Genomic DNA, 24,215 nt, shown 5'->3' with positions numbered 1-24,215 from the left:
GCAGAGAGCATTATGCATCAGTGGCACAGTTAGGTGGCTGGCTTAAGATCTTCGTGTCTTCAGCTTGATCCCCTGTCCGCCATTGAATTAACACCAGGTGGGTTGACTCAGCCTGTAGTCCTTCTGAGGTTGGCAAAATGAGTACAAGTTACTGGGATGAATGAGCCATTCGAGTATCCTGCGTCAGAGTGGCGACCCATCCAGGATTGTACTCCTTAGCCAATGAAACTGCTTCGGAAGCACATATGCACCTCACAACGTGAAAGGAGTGGTTTTTGTCAATATAAAAATGCATTGTATTTTGAAATTTTTCCTCTGTCCAAGAGGAATTAAATGAAGCAGCAAGTAATGTTAATTTACACACATCTTCCTTATTCACTCAATACTAATACAGAGTGCCAAGTCAACAAGATAAACCTTTATTTTGCGCATGAAGCTAGTTTTCCAGACATCCTTGGATTTATCCATTAATATGATTTAGCCGCAGAATGATAATATGCCATCGCCCTGCTGCAAAAAGAAAAAAAAACATCAAATATTTTGCAGCACAAAGCAATTTTAGAGCTTAAACAGCTATTCTATAACTCATCTTCAACTCAAATGCAGCTAGCATTTTAACCTTATTTTACAATGCCGTCCTATGAAAGAATGGTTTCATACAATAAACGTAACAACCTCTGAAGCACTCCATTAGACAAAATGCTCTTTTGCGAAAAAACATCGAATGAAATTATTGTTGTTGTGGTGAAAAAAATGTATGTATATATATATATATGTGAAAACAAGGCCCAATCACATCTTTCACGACCGGAGGGCTTACCAAGTGTAGCTATTTATGGTTGCTTTATACAACTTTCTTCGGCTAGAAGAGCATGGGTTGAGTCCATTTATTTGGGATTGTCACGTATGTATTACTTGTGATTGTATTGCAGCTGTAGAGGAACTCTGGTAGAGTTTGAAACCACAAAGGGCTTCGACGGACGGACATGCACCAATTGCTTAATCCCACTTTTTGCTTCATGTGTGCAGCATAACAACATCAACATACAGGAAAAGTTGATGCACCATTTAGTTTCTTTCTATCACTTGTATATCAAAAGTTATAAAAGTTCAAAGTTGCACAAGGACTTTTGGACACCCTGCACACGGAAACACAGGATATGCACAAATAATAAGTAATTGTGACTGAGAAATAATACATCATATAACACATAGACAATGCAATATTACAGAAATTATACAAATACAAAAATAATACATCATATAGTGCATTATTATTTGGTAGGTGTGAGGCTTTTGCTTAGTGTAGAGCATGAGCTTGTTTTCCTGCTCCCATGCAGAGTTTATCAATGTATGGCCATGGAATGTTGGTCGCAATATCCTGCAGCACTGTCCACAATTATTCATCCAAGGAATTTGGTTGCCGTTTCATTAAACGATGCTCACAGGAGGACTTTGTGCAGGCCGAGGCATCTTTATGGGTTCCATCAACCTCTATACATTCCAGAAAGATTTCACCACATTTGCTCTTTGCTTGGGGTCATTTTTGCTGTTGGAAGACGAAACCAATGTTCTGAATCCTGAATAAGCAATGCTCCTGAGTGAAGGTTCAGAACCTGCTTGACGTATCGGGAGTCAGTGTGCCTTCCATTCCACGTAAATCGTCCACACGCTTGGTTGAGATGCAGCCCCACACTTGTATTGATCCAAACCCAGGCTTGGCTGTAGCTGTTGTACTCTGTTGTACTGCTCTCCGCTCCGCATTCAAACAAAATGATATTGGTTATCGCCAAACAGATCAAATGTGGCATCATTCCTTCCAGCACCTTCCAACAGCTTTGGTCACCTACTACTTCATTTCCTCTGCTCATTTCATCCTTTTGGTTTGGTTGCCTCTTCTCGATCAGAAAAATATTTTGGGCAGCAACAGCCACTGGTCGAGACCACTTTTCACGAATTTTACTGTTTTTGAAAAATGTTTACACCCATGTTTTCAGTTAAGCCAGTCACAAAATATCTACTACATTACTGTCTTATCACAGAGACCAAATACCTTGAGGTATTACCAGTACTTTGAGAGTTGAAATTTCTTCTTTGACCGTTTCTATTATCAACAGTACAATTTTCACATATCCTCATGAGAGTCTTTCATACAGGTCTTGCTGAAATATGGTCATTCTGCAACTTGCTGTGGGGAGTAACCTTCACTATCTATGGCTTTGATTCCTGTATACTTGTCATGTAATATTTCCTTGCCAGGAGCTTAGGATCCATCACACATTCACCACACTGCTGTGATAACATTGATTATAATTTTATAGTCCTTCCGCAGCTGAATCACTTTCTGAGTGCTTCTATGACGATCTGAAATGACTTGCAAAGCTGAATGGAGCATTTCATCTGCACATAGGAGATGCAATGTTTTCACATATTATTTGCAATTTATACCCCGTTTTTCTTGTTTCCATTGTTATTTCCAATAATATTCAGTATATATATATATATATATATATATATATATATATATATATATATATATATATATATATATATATATATATATAAAATAGACGCCGAGTAAGTTGATGATGCCCCAGGGCTTTCTGCCCTCTGGGTATTCACGCTTGCTCGTGACTGTCTATTCCCTCTGCAAAACGGATTGGTCCTGGCTACATAAGTAGTCAGGGCGGTTTTGCAGTTGATAAGGGCCCCGGGCAATCCACCTGGGCGTTGGTCTGGCTCAGACCATTGGTCCTAACCTGACCTAGGAGAAGCGGACCGAAAGGTATACGTGGCAATCCTAGGGAGGTTTATTTTTCGGACCTTAGGGGGCTTTCTATGTCCCCTAAGGAACGAGCTAATCCCATTGAACAAAAACTACGAGGGAGGAACCCAACCTTTTCCCCTTTCCTATATGTCTCCGGGGTATGCGCATGCGGACAACATTAGGTTGTTAGGTCGGCTCAGTGATGAGTCGAGCCCCAGTTTTCTGGGGTGGCAAATTGGAGAGACGCCTGAGTAGGTTATCTGAGTTGCATGCACTTGTGACAGTATCTGTATTTATAATCCGTAATGACGCACTGCTAGATGGTTCCTCTGGAACTTTGCAGGCAAGGCGGACGTGCATGGCGATAACGTCATGTTGTCCGCTCATTAGGTTGGAGAACCAGATTACAGATACCATTATTAGTAACTCCCAACCGCAACCAGGTCGACTCCATATGATGAGTGGATACCAGAGATAACGTCACCGCGTGGCAGGCGGTGCGTATCGCTCCCAGCAAGGTGCAGCAGCAGCTGTATGGGACACCTTGCTGGCGGTTCTCCACTGATGATATGAAGGTCGCATAGTGACTGATATATATATATATATATATATATATATATATATACATATATATATATATATATATATATATATATATATACATATATATATATATATATATATATATATATATACATACATATATATATATATATATATATATACATATATATATATATATATATATATATACATATATATATATATATATATATATATATATATATATATATATATATATATATATATACATATATATATATACATATATATATATACAGTATATATATATATATATACAAATATATATATATATATATATATATATATATATATATATATCATTAACCGAGGAGTTTAAGGTGGTGAGGGTGCGGGAGTTCATGATGTTGTGGGATTCAAGTGATGCAGTGGTAAAGAATGCTCTCCCAGAGAAGAAGGGAAGTCGGAAGTGGATTGCAAGAGCAGAGGTGGACGAGATGGAGGAGCGGTTGCAACAGGAGGAGGTCATGGGGATGGTACAGCATGGGAAGCATGGCTTGGGGTGGATGAAGCATGAGCGATGGGGAAAGGCATGTGTGAAAGAGAGGCGGAAGATGGTGAGAGGGAGGTGAGAAGAAAGGAAGAGGAGGGGAGATATGTGAAAGCAGTCGGTCTGGCACAGCAAGGTGCTTGGACGAAGTGGGAAGGTGTGCGGGTGAGGATATTGAAGTGGCAAGAGATTTGGAGGATGGAGCCAATATTGTTGAATTTCTTGTTGCGGGCAACATATGATGTGCTTCCGTCACCAGTAACTTGAGATTTTGGGGGTTGTTGCAGACTCACCGACTCTCTTCCTCTCGTGCACCTCCTCCATGTTCTCTTCCCAAGGTACAGATAATTCCCCTAAGATGACCTGTCTTGTTGCACCTGACCAAATGACAATGTCAGACCGCAACCTTGTCACACAGATCTCTTCTGGGAATACCAATTGTGGCTTTAGGTCTGCCACTACCTGCCAATCACAAGTATCTGACAGCCCTCTTGCTTTCCACCTCCTCCTCTTTCCACCTTTTATCACTTGGCCCTCCTTGACAAACCACACCTCTCCCCCATCAGTCTCCTTCTCCACTCTTCTCTCTCTCGACCTCAGCACCTCTTGTTGCACCATCTGCACCACCACCGCCAGCACCTGATCATGTCGCCACCGGCATTGTCCTGCTGCCAATGCTACTGAACATGCACTCAGTGCATGCTGCACCGTTCCCACACCTCCACACAAATAACATCTCTCCTCCCACAACAACCCCCACAATCTCAAGTTTACTGGTGACGGAAGCACATCATAAGTTGCCCGCAACAGGAAATTCAACAATATTGGCTCCATCCTCCAAATCTCTTGTGACTTCAATATCCTCACCCGCACACCTTCCCACCTAGTCCAAGCACCTTGCTGTGACTGACCGACTGCTTTCACATATCTCCCCTCCTCTTCCTTTCTTCTCACCTCCCTCTCAACCATCTTCCTCCTCTCTTTCACACATGCCTTTCCCCATCGCTCATGCTACATCCACCCCAAGCCATGCTTTCCATGCTGAACCATCCCCATGACCTCCTCCTGTTGCAACCGCTCGTCCATCTTGTCCACCTCTTCTCTTGCATTCCACTTCCGACTTCCCTTCTTCTCTGGGAGAGCATTCTTTACCACTGCATCACTTGAATCCCGCAACATCATGAACTCCTGCACCCTCACCACCTTAAACTCCTCGGTTAATGATGTCAAGGGAAACTGGAGTTTTCCACCCAGACCATCAATGGCAATGTTCGTCAAACAGCGTGGCACTCCCAATCACCTCCTCACAAGCCCGCTCACCACAACCTCCATCCTCTCTACATGCCCAATCGCAATATCATACATCATCAATGGCCACAATACTCGTGGCATCAACCCAAACTTTAAACACCATACCTTCAACTTACCTGGCAAACCACGTCCATCAATCCTCTTCAAACCTCTCAAAAGCTTGTTTCTGACCTCCTCCACTCTTTCCACATCATTCAACTCCACTGTATACCATCTTCCCAAACTCTTCACAGGGGCCTCTACCAATGATGGAACAACCTCCCCTCCCAGGTCAAACCTGTGCATGTTATCCACCACTCCTCGTCTCACTACCACACTCCTCGACTTTCTTGCTTTAAATCCCATTCTTGCCCACCGCATCAACCTTTCCAGTCGTCCCAGTACCTCTACTGCTGCACAGTGAACTGTTGGACAACTGTCAGGTCATCCATGAAAGCAAACATCGCTGGCAACCTCTGACCAGGGGCTAGCTCCACTTCTTTCCCATGTCCACTCACCACACGTATCAACAACTCCATAACCAGCACAAACAAAATAGGGGAGATGGTACATCCCATCGGGATCCCCACTTCCAACTTCTTCCACTCTGTTACATAGGACTGTGTCACAAACCGCATCCAAAACTGATCATAATATGCCATCAAAAAATCCCTAAATCTCCGTGGCACCCAAAATAAATCCATGGCATACCCGATCAAGACATGCGGCACTGACCCATATGCATTCTCCAAATCCAGCCATACCACCGCCACATCCTTCCTTTACCTCTTTGCCTCCTGTAACACTTGCCAGACCATTGCCGAGTGTTCAATGCATCCTGGTGATCCCGGTATTCCTGCCTTCTGCACAGAACCATCCACAAAACCATTCCCTCTGATGAAGCCTGAGAGCCGTGCCACAAAGACACTCATCAATATCTTCCCATCTACATCGAGCAATGATATTGGTCTAAACTGCTCCAGTGTCACAGCCTCCTCCTGCTTTGGAATATAAACTCCTTCCACCCTCGTCCATTGACTGGGCACCACTCCTTGCCTCCATACCACCTTCAGAGCCTTCCACAGATACTGCCTGATGCCTTCACAACTCTTAAACACCTTGTATGGCACTCCACTTGGTCCTGGAGCCGATGCCGCCCGTGCCTTCCTTAAAACTGCCTCAATCTCAGACATCTTTGGCTCTGACAAATCAAATGGAACACCTGGCTCTGTCGGGCTCACCAATCCTTCGATGTCCTCCACCACTTCGTTCCTCCTTGTGTCTGCATATGTGACACGCAGGTGACCTTCCAACTCTTCCTTTGGTAGCTTCAGTACACCACCTCAAGACGGCTCCAACAGATCCTTCATAAACTGAAAAGGCTTCTCAAAGAACCTCTTTCTCTTCCTCTGCCTCTCCTTTCTTCGCCTCTTCATCCTTTCCACTCTCTTCAACTTCACCAACCTCATCCTCACATGCTTCATCAACACCTCAAGCCCATTCCTCTCCCCTTCCACTGCCCTCTTCCATCTTACATTCAAACTCCTCAACTCCATTCTCAACTCATGGATCTCCCTCTGCCTCCTGCTCAAACATGCCTCCTTCTCACCCCTCTCTGCACACTCTTTCACTCCAAACGTGACACATGCATACTCAAACACAATCTCATTCATCTTTCTCAATCTATCTTCCACCCTTCCTTTCAACCTATGAAGCGCCCCACACATCACTCCATCCATTCTCTCCCATACTTCCCTTTCTTCCATACCTGGCCATTTCACTCTCCTCCTCACATCCTTTCCCTGCTGAAGTACAACCCCAGGACATACAACACTGTGGCTTGCTACCTGGCTGTTTCTCCCGGCCGTCTTACGTGTCCCCTTTTCAAAGGCACTGCGTTGCTGTACCTCCTCCTCACCCACCTTACACACACACACCCCATTCGGCTCTGATGGACATGCAATCCTCTCACCGACTCAAACTCACGTCCACACCCACACTTCTCTCGAACCTGCCCTGCCTCCACATGCACACCATCACCCCATAGACCAACATCTCCCACACGATCACTCCCACACTCTTTCCTGGCCTGATGGATCCTCAATCCTCTGATGGATAATAATAATAATAATAACAATACATTCTGAACTCACGTCCACACTGACACCTTACTAGACTTGCATCCACAATCCGTTCTCGTTTGTCAACATCAGTATCGGGGTCTTTATCCGTTTTATCTGTCCGTTCACAGTTCACGAGAGCGATATGATACAGTTTGATCGGCTGTCCAGATTTTTGAATTTTTGAAATGCGCCGTTGAATCTCAGTTCACGAGAGCGATGTGATACGGTTTGTTTGGCTGTCCAGCTTCTTGAATTTTTGAAATGCGCTGTTGGTTCTCAGTTCACGAGAGCGGTGTGATATGGTTTGATTGGCTGTCCAGCTTTGCCCACCCCACTTTGCATATAGCCCGCCCACTTTGTTGCATATAAGGGGATGTTGAGATGATTGTATCACTCTTGAGGAGGATTAATGGAGGCGTGTGGCTTTGTCACATGTTGTTAATCGAAACGTTGAATCATTGTTTGTTCAATTAAAGGTTGAAGATCTTACCATGGAGTCATTTGAAGTTACTCCCAACCGCAAATCTTTGTATATATATATATATATATATATATATATATATATATATATATATATATATATATATATAGTTACGGACGCGGTTAAAGATGTTATTTACCGAGCGGTTGGTATTACCGCGACCGAACAGTTCCCCCGATTCTTCCCCAACTCACCCGATTCACCCAGACGTTGGCCAAATCGCGCTATGCCAAATCAATGATAGAAAGGACACGACGACTGGGAAAGAGGAAACGACGCAAGGGGTACAGTTCTCAAGACCTCCTGAGGAGGGTATAATTACAGTGGTGGAGAAAAGGGGTAGATTACAAGGCAGTGAGGTAAAGACACAGAAGAGATGGGCACTTAATTACCGTCTTATCTTAGCCCAGACAGACCACAGACAAACGGAACAAAGCAGACTTACACAGGGATTGATGGCAGGAAGGGACAGGTAAGTAGTGTATATATGTTGCTTCTGGGACACTCTCATTTTCCCATTGACTTACATGTTAATTTTTCCCCTCCCTCATTGCCCCTAAACACCTCTATTTCTTTCACCCTGTTCTTTACGAACCTTCTAACCTTTTGACATGTTATCCTTATTCATTAGACCACTTAAACAATGGTCCTTCTGTGTGAACCTGTGATCCTTCTGACCTTATGGACCTTTTAACCTTTTACTCTTAATATCATCTGGTGAATCATCTTTGGCCCACTCAAACAACGACCCTACAAATATTTGTTTATGCGTGGGAAATAATTTAATTATCTTGCCACTCTCTTCACCATCTAATATATTAACAAAGAATATGTTTGAGTTTGGTTCTTTATTAAGATATTTTAACTGAGCTAAGATAAAATGGTAAACCTCCCTCAATGTTCTTGTTTGAGCGCCTCCAGTGCCACATACCATTTTTAAATTAAAGTATATATTTTCCTGACAACCATCAAAGTTTTCCGTCCACTCAAAAATATTTCCATCTTTTTTACCCAATTCACCGGTATTTAAATTAATTCTCTTATTTGTTTTGTAAATTGTTTTACCAGTTGTCTTTTCAATTATACCTATTTGATATTTTTCACATTCGTTATGTTTACCATTTATATACCAAGGTTGATTACACCTCCACTCTTTAGTCTGGTTGGTACTTGGTTCTATCATTTATATAATAGTAAAAAAGGCGGCGGTAGCCCGTTAAAATCCCTAACCCCCCTTTTTAACTTATCACTTATATACTTATATAACCATAAGGGAGACTATCAATGCCATTTTCTAAAATAAACCTCTTATCATCAAAAGCCCCCAATGCTTTCTTATTCATCTCTTCTGAATATAATTTATGTTTATAACTTCTTATTCCATTAATCTTTCTAAACTCTTCTTTCTTTGTTGTTAAACAGTTATAATAATCCTTAAAGTTTATTGTTTCTTTAATAACATTTTTCTTTACACCTTTTAACTTCTTATCAGTCTTTTCGACGTTATTCACAATGTATTTATAAGCATAAGCCTTAGACCTCAATCCCACAAATTCACTCATGACATTTCCCCCTAATTCATCCTTAAACTTTCCAATCACCTTTTTATTTTTAGAAGAGAACAACTCACTCTCTGGACTGTAATTACTAGTGTCATAGATATTAATGTCCTTTTTCATGTCTGAATAAACATCATCAGTATTAATTTGCAAAATAAAACTATCTGTATCCATATAAAGTAGATTAACATCATTTTGATATTTCTTCCTCAAGTTATTATAAAAGTAATCATACATTAATGACTTTGATAAATCAAGAATTGATGTTCCAATATAAATAGGTTTGTCCATTTCAATACTCTCTTTAATCAAATGGATCGCACAAAAGTTCTCAGTAAAGACCTCAGCTCTTGTAAAACTCGGTCTATTAATTAATTTTGATGCTTGTTTCCAAGATGTTGATAGTCTGATATTTTGTCTTTTCCTCACATTTTCCATGGTCTTACCAAAGACCGCATTATTCATCAATTTATAAAAGTCTTTCTCAAAATCTGTTTTTGACTCTGTTCTTCTTTGTGTATTAAAATCAATGTACCCCTTTAACCAATGACTTTGATTGAACTTTAGAACCCTATGGATCTTCTCTATTCTTAGACCTTTTGATAAATATTGTCGCAAATTTCTTTGGTGTAGAACATAATTTTTCTTGTTATATAATGTAGTAAGTAATTTTTCTGTTGATTCACCTATATTAAATGATTGTTGATAATCACTTAACCACTCCTTCTTTGGACTTTCCTTTTCACAAGCAAATGGGAGATCTTTGTGTAGGTTATGAAGTTCCTCTGGATATTTCAAATTGACCTCAAAATAATAACCAACCTTTGAATCATCCAATTCTTTTTGTGTAGAGATACATACATCTTGTAAAACCTTTTTATAATCTTTTTCCTTTACCCATCTAAGTTTTCCATAAGGAAGAGCCTGAGACATTGCCCAGCCATACAGGTTGTTCGCATCATAATACATCAAGTAGGAGCTCTCTACCGATGGATCATAATTTGGAATGTACTTGTTATTTGCTTTAGCATATCTCTTTGAACAGACTTGTGAAATTCCTCCTCTCTTTGCCTTTTCAATCATCAAAAGCATATCAACATCGGTTATCAAATCCAAAGCTTGTTTTGTCATTTTTAACATCGCGCTCCAAGCCAATCCAGGAGCAGTGTAATAGTGAGCAGGATCCAATCCATATCCAGAATGACAGATTGTTCTGAAAGCCTCAAACACATCAGCCAACAAAAGCACATCAGTTTTGAGGTACAAATCGTGATACTCACCAAGATTCTTAATGTTATATTTTTTCCAAACATTTTGTGCGTGTACATAATCTTTATCAGATATATGACTATTATTTAATTTGTTATAGAAATTTTATTTTAAAGGAAGTTGTGTTTCATTGAATCTCTCAAATGAGTCCATATAGTCATAGGGGTAAATTCCCTTTTGTGTTAGAAAATCTTTATCTAAAAAATACTCTGAAAGACATGGAAACTCTTTTAGATTTTGAACCAAGTTAGCCAATGGACTTGCCATGAATTTAAATGTATCAAGAAATCTGATATGAGTAATAGGAGATGTGTGAATTGTTTTTGTGAATGAAATGTATTTCTGATCCGTGTTTGGAATTGCTGAGATACTTCCAGAAGTCTTTGAGAGTTCCTTGATAAATAGATGTGTATCATAATGAGCGTTGTTATGAAGAAAGACAGGAATGAAAGAGGGGAGTTGATAATTAATATTACAACTTTGATGAGCCGGACCTCTATATTTACCAGTGAGATGACAATGGTCTCTAACCTTTAGACCTTTACTAATTTTCTCCTCACAAATATGACAGACATTGTTTTTTATAAATTCTCTTTTTTCTTTACTTGTTAAGGACATTGGTTTATTGGTTTCTCTCATTATCTTGGTTAATCGAACACAGTCTTTTTCTAGTCGTTTCACAAACTCCTCTGGGGTATTTGAGCCTCTATACATCTCTAACTTGTTATATGTATCACCAACGGATGATTTGATATAATAACAAAAACCACAAGGAGTATGTTTTTGATATTTATTTGTGTATGATTCTTTTGGATCTGGAGAAGCAGTATCAATTTTTTCTAAAATACTTTCAAAATCAGCATATATAACAAATGGATGTTTTATTGTTTTCTTTTCATCTTTGAATGTGATCTTTGAGCCTTCTTTAGGCATGTTGATTACCGTTGATTTATGTTCACCACAATAATTTGAATGTTTATCTAATCTTTCTTGTGTATGGAAGAAGTTAAGACAACGCATACAAATATATATTTTATTTGTTCTTTTACATACTTGTGGTTTTATTAATTTAGCAATATCTTTAATGTATGTATAATGTGATTTTCCTCTGAATTAAAATATAGAAGATTAATATGAGTTTGTTTACAATTGTCAGAAAGCTTTAAAACCTGAATGCTGTTTGTTTCTGTTAGACCATAAACATTAACTGATAAATTATTCATCTTTTCAAATTTAGGAATATCATTTAAAGTCATCGGAAACTTTAGATCTTTCGTATTTAATGTATTCTCATATTTTTTATAATGAGATACTCTTTCATCATGAAAATGTGGAGGATGTAAGTGTGCTAAAATAGACCAGAGAAAACATTTATTGTCTTTATTTTTGATATTGATAACTGCTTTTCTATTTTTGATAACACTGGGTAAATCAATGTAAGAAGAAGCTTTTAGAGGATCTGATTTAAGAATATGAATGTCTATGTAAATAATTTTTCCTATATTGAATCCACTTCCTACGATTGAATTATCCACATCTTGCTCTTGTTTAATAAGTGCATCATAGACTCCTGATGTTTTAAAATCTTGATATGAAGATATAAAGTGTGGCTCAGTTCTCATGTATGGTGTATCTATAACTCCTTTATCCTTTGTCATTTCTAATTTTACCCCCATATAAAATTTAAGTTGTTTCATTTCTTTTAGTGTTTTTTCAATCAATGTTTGAACAGCAGGTTTGACTATTTCTACAGCATCAACTATAGACTTTGGTTCGGGAGGTTTGAAGTTAAAGATTCGAAGCCTGATATGTCTTTTGAAAGCACCATCAGTATTTTTAATAGTAAACAATTTTGACAAGTGTTTGTTAGTTTTAAGATGGGCTTTAAACCCCTTCTTGAGGATGGTTGTTTTACAGACCTTACAATGTTTTGTTTTAGGTGGAAGAGGGGAAAGTTTGTTAAGAATGTTGTATGTATGTTTTGCGGTGAGAATATGTTGTTTATAATATTTTACTTCCTTCTCGCAAGTATCACAATAAACCATATTTATAGCGTGAGAAAACGTGGTGTTTTATATATATCACTGTGCTTAAAATAAAACACTTTTGAGCTTTACAGCTCCGTTTTATATATATCGCTGTGCTTAAACTAAAACACTTTTTCACTCAGAATCATCTAAGTCATAACTATCACATGAATACTCAGAATCATACTCAGAGTCATCAATAAAGCTACTCTCATAACTATCATTTGAGCACAAACTATTAGTATCATAACTATCATCTGTGTTCAATGAAATACTATCATCACCATCGTCCGAGTTCAATGAAATACTATCATCACTATCGTCCGAGTTCAATGAAATAGTAAAATCTTCACTGCTGTAATGACTCATATTTAATTAGCAGAAAAAACCTTTCCATCTATACCAATATACTTTCTTTCATTAACGGATTCAATCTCTACATTTTTAATATCAAAAGTTATCTTTAAATAATCTCTAACTATCATAGAACGAAATGACATTTCACCAGAAATATTAACATCATTCATTTTACTTAGATCTACACCCTTTGGATTATTAAAGTAAATACAAATTTCTCCACGAGTATTGCTGATGGTCTTATCATTCTTTTTCAAAGTATCGTGAGTAGTGTAATAATGTTGCTTCTGGGACACCTCCGTTTAACATGGGAAATCCCTATCTAATGTCATTTACCCCCTTGTCTTTTTCAAAAATCATAAACACCTCTATTTCTCCCACCCTCATCTTTATGAACCTTTTGTCTGTAGTACCTATCCTTAATGTTGTTCATTAGACCACTCAAACACTACAAATATTTGTTTTCTCTTATAGACCTATCATCCTTCTTCTACATATCATCTGGCAGATTAATCTTTGACCCACTCAAACATTGACCCATTCACTTCCATATTAATTCTTTCCCTCCCTCATTGCCCCTAAACACCTATATTTCTCTCACCCTGTTCTTTACGAACCTTCTAACCTTTTGACATGTTATCCTTATTCATTAGACCACTTAAACACCTGTGATCCTTCTGACCTTATGAACCTTTTAACCTTTTACTCTTAATATCATCTGGTGAATATAACCCACTCAAACAACGACCCTACAAATATTTGTTTATGCGTGGGAAATAATTTAATTCTCCTACAACTCTCTTCACCATCTAATATATTAACAAAAAATATGTTTGAGTTTGGTTCTTTATTAAGATATTTTAACTGAGCTAAGATAAAATGGTAAACCTCCCTCAATGTTCTTGTTTGAGCACCTCCAGTGCCACATACCATTTTAAAATTAAAGTATATATTTTCCTGACAACCATCAAAGTTTTCCGTCCACTCAAAAATATTTCCATCTTTTTTACCCAATTCACCGGTATTTAAATTAATTCTCTTATTTGTTTTGTGAATTTTTTTACCAGTTGCCTTTTCAATTATACCTATTTGATATTTTTCACATTCATTATGTTTTCCATTTATATACCAAGGTTGATTACACCTCCACTCTTTAGTCTGGTTGATACTTGGTTCTATCATTTATATAATAGTAAAAAAGGCGGCGGTAGCCCGTTAAAATCCCCAACCCCCCCCCCCTTTTTAACTTATCACTTATATATATCTTATCACTTATATATATCTTATCACTTATGTATATCTTATCACTTATATATATCTTATCACTTATATATATATCTTATCACTTATATACTTATATAACCATAAGGGAGACTATCAATTCCATTTTCTAAAATAAACCTCTTATCATCAAAAGCCCCCAATGCTTTCTTATTTATCTCTTCTGAATATAATTGATGTTTATAACTTCTTATTCCATTAATCTTTCTAAACTCTTCTTTCTTTGTTGTTAAACAGTTATAATAATCCTTAAAGTTTATTGTTTCTTTAATAACATTTTTCTTTACACCTTTTAACTTCTTATCAGTCTTTTCGACGTTATTCACAATGTATTTATAAGCATAAGCCTTTGACCTCAATCCCACAAATTCACTCATAACATTTCCTCCTAATTCATCCTTGAACTTTCCAATCACCTTTTTATTTTTAGAAGAGAACAACTCACTCTCTGGACTGTAATTACTCGTGTCATAGATATTAATGTCTCTTTTCATGTCTGAATAAACATCGTTGGTATTAATTTTCAAAATAAAACTATCTGTATCCATATAAAGTAGATTAACATCATTTTGATATTTCTTCCTCAAGTTATTATAAAAGTAATCATACATTAATGACTTTGATAAATCAAGAATTGTTGTTCCAATATAAATAGGTTTGTTCATTTCAATACTCTCTTTAATCAAATGGATCGCACAAAAGTTCTCAGTAAAGACCTCAGCTCGAGTAAAACTCGGTCTATTAATTAATTTTGATGCTTGTTCCCAAGATGTTGATAGTCTGATATTTTGTCTTTTCCTCACATTCTCCATAGTCTTACCAAAGACCGCATTATTCATCAATTTATAAAAGTCTTTCTCAAAATCTGTTTTTGACTCTGTTCTTCTTTGTGTATTAAAATCAATGTACCCCTTTAACCAATGACTTTGATTGAACTTTAGAACCCTATGGATCTTCTCTACTCTTAGACCTTTTGATAAATATTGTCGCAAATTTCTTTGGTGTAGAACATAATTTTTCTTGTTATATAATGTAGTAAGTAATTTTTCTGTTGATTCACCTATATCAAACGATCGTTGATAATCACTCAACCATTCTTTCTTTGGACTTTCTTTCTCACAAGCAAATGGGAGATCTTTGTGTAGGTTATGGAGTTCCTCTGGATATTTTAAATCAATTTCAAAATAATAACCAACTTTTTCTTCATCCAATTCTTTTTGTGTAGAGATACATACATCTTGTAAAACGTTTTTGTAGTCTTTTTCCTTTACCCATCTAAGTTTTCCATAAGGAAGAGCCTGAGACATTGCCCAGCCATACAGGTTGTTCGCGTCATAGTACATCAAGTAAGAACTCTCTTTCGTTGGATCATAATTTGGAAGATATTTGTTATTTGCTTTTGCGTATCTACTCGAGCAGACTTGTGAAATTCCACCTCTTTTTGCCTTTTCAATCATCAAAAGCATATCAACATCGGTTATCAAATCCAAATCTTGTTTTGTCATTTTCAACATCGCACTCCAGGCCAATCCAGGTGCTGTGTAGTAGTGAGCAGGATCCAATCCATATCCAGTGCGACAAACAGATCTAAAGGCTTCAAATACATCGGCCAATAAAAGCACATCAGTTTTGAGATACAAATCGTGATACTCGCCAAGATTCTTGATGTTATATTTTTCCCAAACATTTTGTGCGTGTACATAATCTTTATCAGATATATGACTATTATTTAATTTGTTATATAAATTTTCTTTTGAAGGAAGTTGTGTTTCATTGAATCTCTCAAATGAGTCCATATAGTCATAGGGGTAAATTCCCTTTTGTGTTAGAAAATCTTTATCTAAAAAATACTCTGAAAGACATGGAAACTCTTTTAGATTTTGAACCAAGTTAACCAATGGACTTGCCATGAATTTAAATGTATCAAGAAATCTGATATGAGTAATAGGAGATGTGTGAATTGTTTTTGTGAATGAAATGTATTTCTGATCCGTGTTTGGAATTGCTGAGATACTTCCAGAAGTCTTTGAGAGTTCCTTGATAAATAGATGTGTATCATAATGAGCGTTGTTATGAAGAAAGACAGGAATGAAAGAGGGGAGTTGATAATTAATATTACAACTTTGATGAGCCGGACCTCTATATTTACCAGTGAGATGACAATGGTCTCTAACCTTTAGACCTTTACCAATTTTCTCCTCACAAATATGACAGACATTGTTTTTTATAAATTCCCTTTTTTCTTTACTTGTTAAGGACATTGGTTTATTGGTTTCTCTCATTATCTTGGTTAATCGAACACAGTCTTTTTCTAGTCGTTTCACAAACTCCTCTGGGGTATTTGAGCCTCTATACATCTCTAACTTGTTATATTTATCACCAACGGATGATTTGATATAATAACAAAAACCACAAGGAGTATGTTTTTGATATTTATTTGTGTATGATTCTTTTGGATCTTGAGAAGCAGTATCAATTTTTTCTAAAATACTTTCAAAATCAGCATATATAACAAATGGATGTTTGATCTTTTTATTTTCATCTTTGAATGTGATCTTTGAGCCTTCTTTAGGCATATTGATTACCGTTGATTTATGTTCGCCACAATAATTTGAATGTTTATCTAATCTTTCTTGTGAATTGAAGAAGTTAAGACAACGCAAACAAATATATATTTTATTTGTTCTCTTACAGACTTGTGGTTTTATTAATTTAGCAATATCTTTGATGTATGTATAATGTGAATTTTCGTCTGAATTAAAATATAGAAGATTAATATGAGTTTGTTTACAATTGTCAGAAAGCTTTAAAACCTGAATGTTGTTTGTTTCTGTTAGACCATAAACATTAACTGATAAATTATTCATCTTTTCAAATTTAGGAATATCATTTAAAGTCATCGGAAACTTTAGATCTTTCGTATTTAATGTATTCTCATATTTTTTATGATGAGATACTCTTTCATCATGAAAATGTGGAGGATGTAAGTGTGCTAAAATAGACCAGAGAAAACATTTATTGTCTTTATTTTTGATATTGATAACTGCTTTTCTATTTTTGATAACACTGGGTAAATCAATGTAAGAAGAAGCTTTTAGAGGATCTGATTTAAGAATATGAATGTCTATGTAAATAATTTTTCCTATATTGAATCCACTTCCTACGATTGAATTATCCACATCTTGCTCTTGTTTAATAAGTTCATCATAGACTCCTGATGTTTTAAAATCTTGATATGAAGATATAAAGTGTGGCTCAGTTCTCATGTATGGTGCATCTATAACTCCTTCATTCTTTGTCATTTCTAATTTTACTCCCATATAAAATTTAAGTGGTTTCATTTCCTTTAGTGTTTTTTCAATCAACGTTTGAACAGCAGGTTTAACTATTTCTACAGCATCAACTATAGACTCTGGTTCAGGAGGTTTGAAGTTAAAGACTCTTATTTTAATATGTCCTTTGAATGCTCCATCAGAGTTTTTAGTTGTGATAAAATTTGATAAATGTAGATTTGTTTTAAGATGTATTTTGAAGCCTTTCTTGAGGATATTTTTATTACATGTAGAACAGTGTTTTGTTTCAGGTGGAAGAGGGGAAAGTTTGTTTAAAATGTTGTATGTATGTTTTGCGGTGAGAATATGTTGTTTATAATATTTTACTTCCTTCTCGCAAGTATCACAATAAACCATATTTATAGCGTGAGAAAACGTGGTGTTTTATATATATCACTGTGCTTAAAATAAAACACTTTTGAGCTTTACAGCTCCGTTTTATATATATCGCTGTGCTTAAACTAAAACACTTTTTCACTCAGAATCATCTAAGTCATAACTATCACATGAATACTCAGAACCATACTCAGAGTCATCAATAAAGCTACTCTCATAACTATCATTTGAGCACAAACTATTAGTATCATAACTATCATCTGTGTTCAATGAAATACTATCATCACCATCGTCCAAGTTCAATGAAATACTATCATCACTATCGTCCGAGTTCAATGAAATAGTAAAATCTTCACTGCTGTATTGACTCATATTTAATTAGCAAGAAAAATATTCCCATCAATATCTATATACTTTCTTTCATTAACAGATTCAATCTCTACAATTTTTATATCAAAAGTTATCTTTAAATAATCTCTAACTATCATAGAACGAAATGACATTTCACCAGAAATATTAACATCATTCATTTTACTTAGATCTACACCCTTTGGATTATTAAAGAAAATACAAATGTCTCCTCTAGAATTATTAATGGTCTTATCATTCTTTTTCAAAGTATCGTGGTCAATCACTTTTTCAAGCTTTGAATAAATTGCCAGGAGTAGAGGAGAAACTTTTGTTAGATTTACTTTAATGGATGTCTTTCCAGGTATAGTTAGAGCTCTTCCTTTAAATGAAATAGAGGGGCTCATGTTATTTTCCATAACTGGTTTTACCCAAAAATTTCCATATTTATCTTTGTTCAATTTAACATCTTTGACATATTTTTCTATATCTTCCACCGAAGTAGAGATTGATTGAAATTTGTCTTTTGTGCTTTGAAACATTGTATTTATTAATGAATAAACTTGCGTTTAGTTTAAGTAAAAATTTACCACATAAATATGATAAGTTCTGAAGGATATTTAGAATTTCCAGACTCTCCATATGATAAATTAGAGAATTGTCCGGCTTGTGATAGAGTGGGGCTTAATGATGAGGATTCATATAAACAATGTTTATTCTGTGATTATATTCTAATTAATGATAATAAGAAATATAAAAAAACATATAACTCTTTTAAATTAGAACCAAAAATGAATTACTTTACAAGATTAATAAGAGAGATGAATGTTAAGCATTATGGTGATAATACACCATTTCTTACAAGGAAAGAGACTCTTTGTATTGAGGAAATGTATAAGGGTTTAATGATATTTATTATTCAAAATAATTTTAATGGAAATGTTAATACAAGATACTACATAAATAAAATAATGAATTATTTTGAAATTAAACCCGAACTCAGGATAAAATATAGAGTTTCTAAAATAGCTCAAAAAAAGTTGGATGACTTGTTTTCCAAATATATAAATGAATGATTTTTTACCCGTTTGGGAAAATAAGATAAAATTTAATAACCATAAAAACATTCCAAATTCATTGAGATGTCTAATAGTTGGTTCAAGCGGATGTGGGAAAACCTGTTTACTTTTAAAGATGCTCCTTGGTCCTAATTTTTTAGATTATGATAATTTAATAATTTTTACAAAGTCAAGTTTTCAACCCGAGTATCAACTACTCTCACAGGGTTTTAATGCAGGTCTTAAAAAGGAAGACATTATCGGTTTATTTAAACTTCAAAACAAACTGAATGATTATAATATTGAAGATATAATACAATTATTTTGTGATACACAGAAATCAAAATCGAAACCCATAACTTGTATTCTCAGTGATAATACGGATGATATACCTTCACCTCAAGATTTAGATAAATCAAAAAAGAACCTCGTCATCTTTGATGATTGTGTTAATGAGAGAAACCAAACAGTAATGGATAGCTACTATACAAGAGGGAGACATTCTTCTTGTAATTGTATATATCTTAGTCAATCATATTTTCAACTCCCTCGACGCTCAATAAGAAACAATGCCAATACTTTTATTTTATTTAAGTTAAATTCAATAGATGTAAATAATTTTTGGAGAGATAATTGCTCTACGTTATGTAGTAAAAAAGAATTTGAAAATTATATGAAACACACGATTGGAAAATATAAATATATTGTTGTGAAACAAGATGAGATACTAAATGATATTTTTCAATAAATAAATACAGAAAATGAATACCGAAGAAAGAGAAAGAAAGTTTAAGGAACATCAACAATTAGTTTCAAAAGTTGTTAAACAACAGGAAGAGATAAAGAAGAAACGGAGACAGAAACTAACTGGTGAAGAAGCCTTTGAAAGAAAACAAGAGAAATTCTTTAAACCACTTTTGAAAACTCAACACTCACCTACAGTTCCCACGGTAGAATTTACTCCGAAAAAACTTCAAATGCTCAAAGATTTTAGTCAGATAACAAAACAAGAACTTGGTGAATTAGAATATGATGACGAGGGATTATTTCGGAAACTTGAGGAGGTAAATCAACCCCCTAATTATGTTGTGGAAGCTCTTCAAAACAATGAATATTCGGCGGGTTCAAAAACCAGAGCAGGTCTCATTCCAACAGAAGAACCAGCAGTGTTTCATCTTGTGGAAGAAAAGGTATTGATATTTAATGATGAATTGATGTTCTTGAGTTCTACTCAACCAAATGTTAAATTAACTCCAAGATTAATGTTTCTTCTAACAAACCCCGGATTCAGCGGTTCAAAATATTTTGAGGAACCACTTGATATGGAAAGAGAGGAAGATAGGGTATATATTGAGTTGCTAAATGCACTTGATTATGGAGTTTCTGTTGCTGGTAAAAGTAAGAAGAATGAGAAGGAGAAACATATTATTGATGCTTTAAGTAAGCTTGGTTCGGGTGTTAGTTTTCTTCCAAATGACCCATCACAATTAGTTAATAGGCTATTATTGTTGTTAGGTAGTAAGAAGGCTGGAAACAACAATTGTTTTAATGAATCCTCAGCCATTTTAGATCAGTTGATGAACATGAAAATAATTAATAAATGTCAATACAAAGATATTTTATTAGATATTAAATAAGATGAGAAGCACAATTCTTAGTTTTAATTTCACAACGAGCGATTACACAGCTTCATTCCCTTACCCACTACAACTTGACCCCCTTACCTCATATGAGGCATCTTTATTGTCAATGGAAACTTATAATACCTTGTTTAATATCACAGAGAAAAACAACAAGTTTAGTTATAATCCAGGAAGTGGATATAAAACTATAACCGTTTCACCTGGAGCTTACGAGATTTCTCAAATATCTTCAGAAGTCTCTCGCCTTATGAAAGAAAAAGGTGATGAACCAAAAAATATTGTAATAGATATTCAAAAACACACTTCAAAATCAACTATTAAACTTAAAAATAATTATAAAGTTGATTTCACAATTGAAAATTCGTTTAGAGAGCTATTGGGTTTCTCTTCAAAAAAGATTGAAAATAACGGGACGTTTTACAGTGATAATGTTATCCAAATATCCTCCGGTATAAATTCAGTATTAATTCATTGTGATTTGATTGATGGTGCTTATAACGATGGAATAAGAACAAATACAATATTTTCATTCAGTGCATACTCAACCCCGATTGGTTATAAATTTAATATGGAACCAAAAAATCTTGTCTATTTACCTGTGTCAGGAAAAACCATATACAGAGTAAATTTTAGGATAACCGACCAAGATAATCGTATGATATCCTTTAATGATGAAATTATATCCATCAGAATTCACCTACGTGAAGTTTTTCAATAAATAAATAATGGTTATTGTGAGAAAACACGAGTTGGGAAAATATAAAATAATTACAGGGGAGGGCATGTTCCTTTCACCAGACTATACAAGGTATGTGGGTAGAGGATACTATAAACCTAAGAGACAACGAGGTGTAGGTCATCAATTTCGAAATAAAGGAGATGGGATAATTGATACTCTAATGGGTATTGGTTCAACCATTCTTAAACATAAAGACCTAATTGGTTCAACTGCTTCTGCCGTGGGCTCCGTTGCGGGTGCTATAAAGAGTATAAAAGATGCTCAAAAGGAGTCTCATAAATTACAAGCAATCAAAGAAATAAAAAAAGGTAAAACTCAACTATCTTCACAAGAACGACAAAAAATCATTAAAATACTTGGGTCAGGGTTTCAACAATTTTAATGCTATATAAATACAAGTATGGAAGCGATTGATAGTATCTATGATTTGGATGATACGATTATCATTTCAAACTCCACTAAAAAGGAAGACTATTTTAAGGTAAATGCTATAACAGGAACAGACTGGAATTCAAACGGAACAAAAAGTTTTGAAATAAATAATCAACAAACTTACTTGAATATAGCTGATAGTTTCTTGCTGTGTAAATTTAAATTCACTAAGGCTGCGAATAATACTAATGCTACACTCGTAAATGATTTCTTCTGGAAAATGTTTGACAGTGTCCGCCTGTATATTGGAACACAAGAGGTTGAAGCGGTTGATTATGTCTCTGCTACATCTGAAATGATGAAATTTACACTATATTCGTTTGGTGATAGAATGGGTAAGGGAGCTGTTGAGGGTTTTATTCCTGATATGTCAACGGGTACAAACGCAGACCCTGGTTATAGTCAAAGGAAGTCAATGTATAATGATGACGCAAAAGCTGAGAATAGTTTTACCGTAGCAGTACCTCTGAAAGGTATATTTGGATTTTGTGATTATGATAAAGTTTTGTATGGGCTTAAAATTAGATTTCAACTACAAAGGAATGATAATGTAAATAGATTGCTTTTTGGGGATGAAAATGCTTTTGGAGAAAATAATAAATTTGTTATTAATGATTTGTGTTGGTATATCAGTGAATATACTCCTAATCTTAAAACGGAAGAGATGTTAAATAGAAGACTTAACTCAAAGAAACCGCTAAATGTATCATACCTTAAAAGAAGATGTCAACACGTTAAACTGGAACACACTACCTACACTTGGAATTTAGGTGTTCTTCAAGGAAAGCCACGATACCTCTGGCTCATTTTTAAAAAACCAGATGGAGAGGACGGTACTAATAAGAATAATGCGCTGAGTGATAATGCTAAGGTGAAACAACTTCGGGTTTCTCTTGATGGCACATTTTATCCGCGAGATAGATTGGAAATTGATTGGGAAAAAAATGATTATGCGGAAGCCTACAAGTCCTACCAAAAGGTGTGTGAAAGTAATGGTAATAATGATCCTATTTTGGATATGGTTGCGTTTCAAAAACTTTATACAATCTACGCAATTGACCTGAGTTCTCAAAAGGAAACTATAAAGTCTAATCGAGTGGATACTTCTCTATACATTGAAAGAGGGGAGAGTGAAGAGGTTAATGCATATTGTTTGCTTTTGGAGGAAACAGAATTACAGATTAATACAGATAATGGTGTTATGATTAATATCACATAGGTTTTTTCTCATAAATAAATGGTTGGGGTATATGTTAATCAAATCAATCTTAATAAATTAACATCTTGTATTCAAAATCAAAAGCCTTGTATTATTAATGTTAATACAATTCAAAGAAAAGGAGCTGTAAGAATTGATGTTTTACTCACACACACACAAGTAAAAACACTAAATGATGTTGGATCACTTAAAATTAAAATGACGAAACCTATGTTAAAGAAATATTCAATAGATGAGTCAAGAGGAGGATTTCTCCCGTTTCTAATTCCTTTATTTGCTGGTTTAAGTGCGGCGGGAGCATTGACTGGTGGTATTTCAGCAGCGGTAAAAACTGCTAACGAAAGGAAGGCACAACTAAAAGCTCAAAAAGAATTGGAAAGACATAACAAGGAGTTGGAGAAACAAATTAGTGGAAGTGGTGTAATTGTAGATTTTGCTCAAAAACTTGAAAGTCTACCTGATAAAGCTAGATTGTTGGTTGGAGATATGCTTTCCTCTATCGCTCAAGCGGGTGTTAAACTAACTAAACGGGGTAATGGATTGTATCTTTCTCATAAATAAATGGATAAATGGTTTAAACAATTTGGAAAGAATACAACGTCAAATATAGAACTAGCTAAGTATTGTAAAACACTAAAAATTGATAATGTGGTTATTTGTATGAGAGATGAATTAATACATATAAATAAGAATACAAAGAATATTATTATGAATTTAGACACACAGAATGGTTCTCATTGGGTTTGTATTCATAATAGTCAGGATAAATATTATTTTGATAGTTATGGTATGCCACCACCTGTTGAAGTAATACAATTCTTACAGAATGGTGTTTATCAAACATTCCAAGTTCAAGAAATT

General features: G+C 35.4%; 1 long non-coding RNA gene across 1 annotated transcript in view; it reads right to left on the bottom strand.

Annotated features, from left to right (window-relative positions):
• Positions 1–753: 753 nt before the first annotated feature.
• Positions 754–24,215, bottom strand: part of LOC144890954 (uncharacterized) — a 111,465-nt gene continuing 88,003 nt past the window's right edge. Inside the window, exon 3 of the long non-coding RNA XR_013622609.1 lies at positions 754–1,139. This is a non-coding gene — a long non-coding RNA (uncharacterized LOC144890954). The remainder of the gene's footprint in view (positions 1,140–24,215) is intronic.

This window comes from Myxine glutinosa, chromosome 2 (assembly GCF_964187855.1).
Source record: "Myxine glutinosa chromosome 2, kmMyxGlut1.1, whole genome shotgun sequence".
Classification (NCBI taxonomy): domain Eukaryota; kingdom Metazoa; phylum Chordata; class Myxini; order Myxiniformes; family Myxinidae; genus Myxine; species Myxine glutinosa.
This window is presented reverse-complemented; position numbering and strand designations above follow the sequence as displayed.